Genomic DNA, 9,460 nt, shown 5'->3' with positions numbered 1-9,460 from the left:
GATATTTGTCTTTCTCTGTCTGACTTCACTTATCTTGTTCTTTTTTATGGCTGAGTAATAGTTGTGTGTGTGTGTGTGTGTGTGTGTATCACATCCTCTTTATCCATTTCTCTGTTGATGGACATTTAAGTTGCATACCATGTCTCACTTATTGTAAACTGTGTTGCAATGAACATTGAGGTGCATATATCTTTTTGAATTATGGTTTCTCTGAATATATGCCCATGAGTGGATTGCTGGATCATATGCTAGTTCTATTTTTCTCCATACTGTTCTCCGTAGTGACTGTGTCAATTTATATTTCCACCAGCTCTGTAGGAGGGTTCCTTTTTCTCTGTACCCTCTCCAGCATTTATTGTTTGTAGACCTATTGATGATAGCCATATTGACCAGTGTGAGGTAATACCTCGTTATAGTTTTTATTTGCGTTTCTCTGATAATCAGTGATGTGTTTTTCATGTGCTTTTTTGGCCATCTGCATGTCTTCTTTGGAGAAATGTCTGTTTATATCTTCTGCTTATTTTTTGACTGGGTTGTTTGTTTTGACATAGAATTGCACGAGCTATTGCATATTTTGGAGTCAGTCCGTTGAGCGTGGTTTTCCGCATTCACTGTAGTATATAGAAGTAGGGTTGACTTTTGTGAGGTGGCCTTATATTCTGAGGACTTGCTAATGTACTTATTCTTTTTTTTTTCCCCTAGACTGCTTAAGCTATTATGTAGATAATTGCATTATGTATGAATAGTGAAATTTTCTTTCTTTCTTTATATTTGGTATGTCTTTTATTTCTATTTATTGCCAGTTACACTCAACAAGACTTGCTGATATTGAAAACGGTTGGTGAGAGTGGACATCCTTGCCTTGTTCCCTGTTTTGGAGATAAAACATTCAGCTTACATTATTAAGTATAATATTAGTTATAGGTTTTTTGTAGATACCTTTTATCAAGTTGAGGAAGTTCTCTTGTAGATCTAGTTTGCTCAGCGTTTTTGTCATGATGGATGTTGATTTTTTTCAAATGTTTTTTCTGCATCAGTTGCTTATGATCATATGTTTTTTTTAACAATGCTAATATTGTGGATTGCATGATTGAGTTTTAAATGTGAGCTCCTGTTTTAAACATTCCCTGGATAAACCCCACTTGGTTGTGGTGTATTATTCCTTTTATGTATTGTTAGATGCGATGTACTGACATTTTGTTAAGGATTTTTGCATCTATGTTTATAAGTAATATTGTTCTTCTTTTCTTTTCTTTTATTCTTATAATCTGGTTTGGGATCAGGATAATGACTTCTGATCTCATAAAATGAGGTTGGATATGTTTTTTGTGTTTCTATTTTCTGAAAGAGTTTTCTAGAATTTGTATGATTTCTTTTGAAAAATTAAATTAATTTTTGTTGAGGTATAATTGATAATATAATTTAATTATATAATAATAATATAATATATTATGTAATATCAAGTATAATATAAATTATATTGGTTTCAGATATATCACATAATGATTCAATATTTATATACCCTGCAAAATGATCACCATAATAAGCTACCATCCATCACTATACACATGACAAAAATTCTTTTTTCTTGTGAGAACTTTTAATATTTACTTTCTTAGGAACTTTCAAACAAGTTGGTACCTTTTTCCTTCTTCACCTATTTTGCCCACTTCCGCATCCACCTTTCTCTCTGGCAACTGCCAGTCTGCTTTCTATATCTGTTATAATGTTGTTGTTACTGGTTTGCATTTTAGATTCCACATGCTGGATCAGATCATATGGCATTTTTCTTTCTCTGACTTACTTCACTTCGCATAAAGTCCTCAGTGCCCATCCATGTTTTACAAATGGCAAGATTCCACTCTTTTTTATGGCTGAGTGGTATTCCTTTGTGTGTATGTGGGCATGTGTGTCTTCTTCATCCATTCATCCCTGATGGGCACTTAGCTTGTTTCCATATCTTGGCTACTGAAAATAATACATGCATGATTTCTTTTTTTAAATGTTTGGGAGAATTCACCACAGAAGACATCTGGGTCTGAAGGTTTTTTTTTTCAGGTATTTATTAATCAGTTACTTAATCGTTTTAGAACTATTCAGATTTTATCTATTTCATCCTGCATGATTTTTGCCCCAGGAAATATTGTTAATGTTTAAAGAGTTTTCACACTTTAAAATTTAATAATAATAATAGCAGTTGATTTGGTAGCCACTTGATATTTTCTTTTCCCATACCTAATCTATAATCTTATAACAATTCTTTAAGGTTAAGTCATTTTCTTCACCTTATAGCTGAATAAAACTGAGACTTAGGCACTCGCCCTCTGTGATGGCCCACACTCTGTGGAGAGTGCTTCTTTCTGACTCTGGATAAATCCACTTCTTACCTATGGAAAAGAAACCAGAACAAAAACTGAGAATTAAAGGAATGTAAATGACTTGCTCAAAGTCACCTTAATGCTAAACAGAGAGGTCAGAAGACCAATCTCCATTTAGCTCCAAAACCTACATTCTTTCCATGACAAGTTGCACAAATTTAGCATGTATGACTTCTAGATACAGGATTTTACTAATTGTCATCGCTATTGATATGAAATACAAAATCACCTGACTGTTAAAATGATCAATGTAAAACACATTTTGTGTCATGGCAGAAATCCATTTCCCCTCAGCTTCATGCTTTGTGTAGGAAAGACTTTTTAAAAATCTTTGTGACAGGGAAACTCATAAGTCACAACACTTTACTTAAGGATCTCTGAGCATCTGTCCCCAGCTGTAAGTAATACCACACTACTTGCTTGGACCTGCTACAGATAGTTTAGTTATATTTGATCACGCTCTCTTTCTCTTGCTCCAGATGGTGTATCTCAGAGTCTCTTGAGCCTCATTGTTGTATTGGGATTGTATGTTGATGCAATAGTCCATTGTTTCCATTTTTATAGAGTCATAAAGTTCCATAAAAGATTGCATGGTATACATTTGCTTTTGATGTTGTTAAGTCTTAGGACTTTGCAAGGGATGTTTTATAGTCCCTGCTGTATTTATCATGTAAACAGTGTTACTGAGAACCACCCACTTGCTGCTTGTGCTGGGTATTCAAGCTCTAGGAGATTCTTCAGCTACATACACTGTGGGTTCTACATTTCCCAGGAACTTTTTAGGCTATGTAGTTGAGATGGTCTTTTAAGCCACTTAGATTCATGCATCCATTTTATTTTGCTGGTGATAATCAGGAGATGGTACATTTATCATGAGGCATATATTTTGATGTGATCATCTGAATATGTTCTGCCATACTCTGGATATGTTGAGTATGTACTATAATAGAATTACTTTACACATATGAACTTCAATAATCCTCTCAATGAGTCTGAAAAATAGATACTTTTAAATCTTATTTCATAGATTATTCAATTCATGCCCAGACAGATTAAATGATTTATGCAAGGCCATAACTGACACCTAGTTCAAACTGTATGACTCTAGATTCCATAAGCAATTATAGCAATATATCTGCTCTGCCATTTTTTCTCAGTGCTGGTTGTTGTCAACCATGTATCTCTAGAAAAATTCTGTCTTTTTCATTATTTTAGCATGTGACTTAAAGTTTTACTTCTACTCCATAATAATAATACCCAAAGTGTAATGATGAATAGTACAGGCTTTGGAGCCAGGACTCTGCATTCAGATTCCAGCTCTGCTATTTATTAGTTGTATAACTTTGGACAAATTATTTAATTTCTCTTTGCTTGAGTTTCCTCATTTAGTAGTAATTGTAGTTCAGAGGCTTGCTGTGAGGACTAAATGAGTTAATATTTGGAAGGATCTTGAAATAGTGCCTTGCATATTGTGAATACTATACATGTGATTGAAATTTGGGGGGTAAAAATTTTTCTTTAATGATTACAGAATATTCTTTCATTTGGATGTGATATTTTATTTAATCTCTCCTTAGATGTTGGACACAAAGTTGATTTCAGGATTTTGTGTTAGCACATATTGTTACAATGAACATCTCTATCTGCATTTTGAGTTTTTTCTCAGGCTATATTTCTGGGCTTAGAATTACTGTGTCAAATGATCCAATACTTAAAAAATTCCTTAAATATACAAATAGGCTAATATTTTCAAAGAAATTTACAAAAAATTATAGGCAAAAATCACAGATAAAAATGTAAAAAGAAAACAATCAAGCTCCCAAGATGTAGGTTTTTTAAAAAAAATAATGGAATTTTCATTTTGAAATAATTGTAGATTCACATGAATTGCTAAGAAATAGTACAGAGAATCCTGTGTACAATTTGCTCAATTTCTCCCAGTGGTGGCATTTTATAAAACAATTTTACATTATCACAACCAGCATATTTCATTGATACAATGAAATTTATCAATTGATATTTCATTTTCTTTTCAAGGAAAAGAACATTTTTATCACCACAAGAATCCCTCATGGTGCCCTCCTCTCTTGGCAACAACTGACCTGTTCATCATGTCCATAATTTTGTTATTTCAAGAATGTTGTATACACAAAACCACAAAATCAGTGGTTTAGGATTGTTCTTTTTATTTTTCCCACCTAGCATAATTCCCTGGAGATTCATCTGAGCCATGTGTGTCCATACTTTGTCCTTTTCATTGCTGAGTAGTGCTCCATGGTATGGATGTACCATGCTTGTTCAGTGATTATCTGGTGAAAGACATCAGATTTGTTTCCAGTTTTGGGTCATTATGAATAAAGCTGTTATGACCATTTGTACACAGATGTTGATATAAACATAAATTTTAATTATCTGGGAGAAAGGTCCAAGAGGGTTATTGCTGGATTGTATGGTAGCCACATTTTTGTTTTGTGTGGAGCTGCCAGATTGTTTTCCAGAGTTTTATTTTTCATTCTCAGCAGCAATCTATGGATGATCCAGTTTTTTGCATTCTTGACAGAATTTGGCGCTGCTATTGTTTTTCATTTTAGCCACTTTGAAAGGTGTGTGGTGATTTATCATTGGAGTTTTAATTTGCATTCCCCTAATGGATAATGCTGTTGAACATCTTTTCATGTGCTTACTTGCCATCTGTATATTCTCTTTGGTGACATGTTATTAATGCTTTTTTCTCGTTTCCAAATTAGATTGTTTGTTTCTTAATGTTGGGTGAGTAATGTTTTTTAGTGAGTTTTTATATATTCTAGCTTCTAGTCCTTTGTTGAATATGTGGTTTGCCTGTATTTTTTCCTAGTTTGTGGCTTATCTTTTCATCCTTTTAAGATCGTTTGCATAGCAAAATTGAAAGTTTTGGATGAGGTCTAATTTATCAGTTTTTCCTTTTATAGATTATGTTTTTGTAGACTTCTTTATTTAGTCCTATATCCCCCAATTTTTCTCCAGTTTTTTTCTAAAAGTTATAGTTCACTTTTTTTTTTTTTTCCTATGAGGGGTCTTCTGATAAAGACCAGAAACCTACTAGACCAATTCTAGAAGAGCTATAACACTTAATTTTGAATTATATATTTAGTCTGTGATTCATTTTGATATAATTTTTTATAAGAGCATCTCTGGTGGCTCAGTGGTAAAGAATCTGACTGCCAATGCAGGAGACCTGTGTCCAATCCCTGGGTTGGGAAGACCCCTTGGATAAGGAAATGGCAACCCACTCCAGTATTCTTGCCTGGAGAATCCCATGGAGAGAGGAGCCTGGTTGTCCACAGTCCATAGGGTAGTGAAGACTTGGACACAACTGAGAGACTGAGCATGCAAGAGGCTTAAGCCCAGGCTCTTCCGTTTGTGTTCTGTTTTATTTTGTTCTTTGGCTTCCGATGCCTTATTGCTCCAGTACTATCTGTTGTAAAGGCTGTCCTTCCTGCATTGAATTGCTCTTGCACTTTTTATAAAAAAAAAAAATCAGTTGGGTATAATTTGTGTGGGCCTGTTTACGGGTTATGTATCCTATTCCACTGATCTATACATTTATCCTTCTAAAATACCACACCATCTTGATTATTGTGAAAGTGAAAATGTTAGTTGCTCAGTCTTGAGTGTCTCTTTGTGACCCCATGAACTGTAGCCTGTCAGGCTCCTCTGTCTATGCGATTCTCCAGGCAAGAATACTGGAATGACTAGCCATTCCATTCTTCAGGGCATCTTCCCTACCCAAGGATTAAACCCTGGTCTCCTGCATTGCAGACAGATTCTTTACGGTTTGAGCCACCAGGGAAGCTCAAAATACAGAGAATCACTCTCCTTATGGCAAAGACACTCTGCCTAGGCCCCAGTAAGATTTGAACTTGTGACCCCTGGTTATAAGACCAGCACTCTAACCCGCGAGCTATGGAGCTAAGTCATATACCTCTTTAATATCTTTAATATTTGATATCTTTAATATCAAGCAGAATGATTTCTACCACTTTATTTTTCAAAATTGGTTTTTAGCTATTCTAGTTACTTTGCCTTTTTGTACAAATTTTAGAATAATGCTGTTTGAATCTACAAAAACTCTTGCTGGGGATTTCAATAGAGATTGCATTAAAGCTGTGTATTGATTTAGGGATAAATTACATCTATGTTGAGTCTTTCAATCCACAAATACCATATATCCCTCAATTATTTAGGTTTTTGAGTTCTTTCTTCAGTGTTTTATAAATTTCAGCATGAAGATTCTGTACATGTTTTGTTAGTTTATAGCCAGGTATTCATTTTCTTTGTTGTGAATGGTATTGTGTTTTTAATTTTATTCTCCACATATTAGTATTGATACATAGAAATGTGATTAACTTTTAAAATATCAATCTTATATTCTACAACGCTACTGAACTCACTTATTCTAGAAAGGACTTTGCTTTTTGCTTTGTTTTTGTATATTCCTTGGGCTTTTTTACAAAGACACTAATGTTATCTGAAAATAGGGACATTTAAATTTCCTTATTTCCAATCTTAATGCCTTTTATTTCTTTTCCTTGCCCTATTACAACATGGAACTTCCAATACTATGTTGAATGAATTGTGAGAGTCTTATGTTGAATAGGGGCTTCCCTGATGGCACAGGCAGTAAAGAAACTGCCTGCAATGCAGGAGATCCAGATTCGAAATCTGGGTTGGGAAGATCCCCTGGAGAACGGAATGGCAACCCACTCCAGTATTCTTGTCTGAAAAATCCCATGGGCAGAGGAGCCTGGTGGGCTACAGTCCACGGGGTGGCAAAGAGCTGGACATGACTGAGCAACTAACACTTTCACTTTCTATGTTAAGTAAGAGAGAGAAACAATTTAGCCCTTTCCCTAATCTTAAGGAGAAAGCATTCAGTGTTTCTTTATTAAGTATGATGTTAGTTGTATAGGGGCTTCCCTGATAGCTCAGTTGGTAAAGAGTCCACTTGCAATGCAGGAAACCCCAGATTCCTGGGTTGGGAAGTACCATCGGAGAAGGGATAGGCTACCCACTCCAGTATTCTTGGGCTTCCCTTGTGGCTCAGCTGATAAGGAATCCACCTGCAATGTGGGAGACCTGAGTTCAATCCTTGGGTTGGGAAGATCCCTTTGGAGAAGGGAAAGGCTACCCACTCCAGTATTCTGGCTAGAGAATTCCATGGACTGTAGAGGCCATGGGGTTGCAAAGAGTCAAAGAAGACTGAGCGACTTTCACTTTTTAGTTGTATAGGGTTTTTTTTCATTCATTTTTGATTGTTTGTTTTTGTTCTTAGAAATTTTGTATTGAGTTAGGAAAGTTCCCCTTTATTCCTAGCTTTCTGAGAATTTTTTTCCTTATCACAGAAGAGTGTTGGATATTGTCAAATGCTTTTTTGAAGATATAGGTTTTTGATCATTACAAATTGTTTGTAAGGCACTCAGGCAATAATTTCTGTAGGTGCTGAATCACCTTCCTCCAGACGGATACATGGCACCTGCAGGTGGCCAAAGCCAGCCTTGCCTGTGCGTTTTCCCTTTCAGCAACTTGTCTCATTGTGTTGGATGACAGTATATTTTCCCAGGCTTTCAGAAACTTTTGGAACATTTAAAAAATGTTTATTTTTCATGGGTCCCTGAGAAATGTGAAAGAACTTTATTTATTAAAGTTGAAATATTTTCATTATTCAGATCTCTCAGGTTTTTCCACTCAAGTCTTATTTCTGGTTTGAGAAATGTGACTGGTTCAGAACTGATTGTCAAGTGGTGATACATGAGGGATCGTACAGTGATGTTGCTACAAAATATGAACTGAGTTAGATTTCTCTGTCTTGGATTATCCCCACTGCCCACCTTCTGAACTTTCTAAAATAACTTATTCATGTGACTCATCCACAGTGATGTGCTGGTAAAGCTTTAGTAACCAGCTCTCAGGATTGGAAGTGACCTCTGATTTCTGTGATGTAAAGAGGTTTCCCAGGTGGCCCTGGTGGTAAAGAACCCACCTACCAATGCAGGAGATATAAGAGACGTGGGTTCGGTCCCTGGGTTGGGAAGATCCCCTGCTGAAGGGAATGGCAACCCACTCCAGTATTCTTGCCTGAAAAATCCCATGGACAGAGGACCCTGGTGGGCTATAGTCCATGGGGTCACAAAGAGTTGGACATGATTGAAGTGATTTAGCATTCACGTGTGATGTAAATGGTTCCACCATAGCAAATTTTAGGCATCATTATGATGTCACTGAGCATGGAGTTGGGACAAGATGAAAGGTACAAGCCGGCTCCAGCATACTGCTGCTCACACATAACTCAGTATAATACTGGTGACAGCCATGTCGAACACAAACTGCCCAGGCACTCTGTTTCTCAGACTATTATGGGATTGTCACTTTTTTCTGAGTGTTTTTTAAGAGTATATGAAAGAAAGAATAGGTGGTCAGCCCCACAGAGATGGACTTTAATGATTAGCACATACAACTTGGGGGGGGGCATGTGTCAATGGTTCATGTGTTGTTACTGAGTGGTGGTCCTTGTACGGATGTACCATTTTATACTCTTTACTTATTGTATGGCAACTGAATCATCTCTAGCTTTTGCTTGAGAATAGAGCTATTATGAACTTTCACGTGCAGGTTTTTATGTGCACATAACTATTTTTAAAATATGCCTTCATCAGTCTCCTCCTCCCTCTGTCCCTCACCCAAAGCCTGAAATCCAGAAGTAATATTTTCCTTGTTTTTTCAAACTCCGATTCAAGATATAACAGCATTACTAGAAAAAGGCACAGTGGTAAAGAATCCGCCTCCCAATGCAGAAGATGCAAGGGACATGGGTTCAATCCCTGGATTGGGAAGATCCCCTGGAATAAGAAATGACAACCCACTCCAGTATTTTTGCTTGGAAAATTCCATGGACGGAGGAACCTGGAGGGCTACGGTCTATGGGGTCTCAAAGAGTCAGACACGACTGAATGAATAAGCATGCATTGTGTAATTCCAACCTTGGCAGTGATATATTAGAATTTTAAGAGATGTTGGCCATTGGAAGCTCATGTCTAAATGTGGTC

At 36.2% G+C, this 9,460-nt stretch overlaps 1 non-coding gene across 1 annotated transcript; it reads right to left on the bottom strand.

Annotated features, from left to right (window-relative positions):
* Window positions 1-5,426: 5,426 nt before the first annotated feature.
* Window positions 5,427-5,487, bottom strand: LOC138074722 (U7 small nuclear RNA). Its single transcript, XR_011144535.1, has one exon. It is a non-coding gene; the product is annotated as a U7 small nuclear RNA (small nuclear RNA).
* Window positions 5,488-9,460: the final 3,973 nt, after the last annotated feature.

This window comes from Capricornis sumatraensis, chromosome 2, assembly GCF_032405125.1.
Source record: "Capricornis sumatraensis isolate serow.1 chromosome 2, serow.2, whole genome shotgun sequence".
Classification (NCBI taxonomy): Eukaryota; Metazoa; Chordata; class Mammalia; order Artiodactyla; family Bovidae; genus Capricornis; species Capricornis sumatraensis.
The sequence above is the reverse complement of the archived record's forward strand: the minus strand, read 5'-3'. Positions and strand labels throughout refer to the sequence as shown.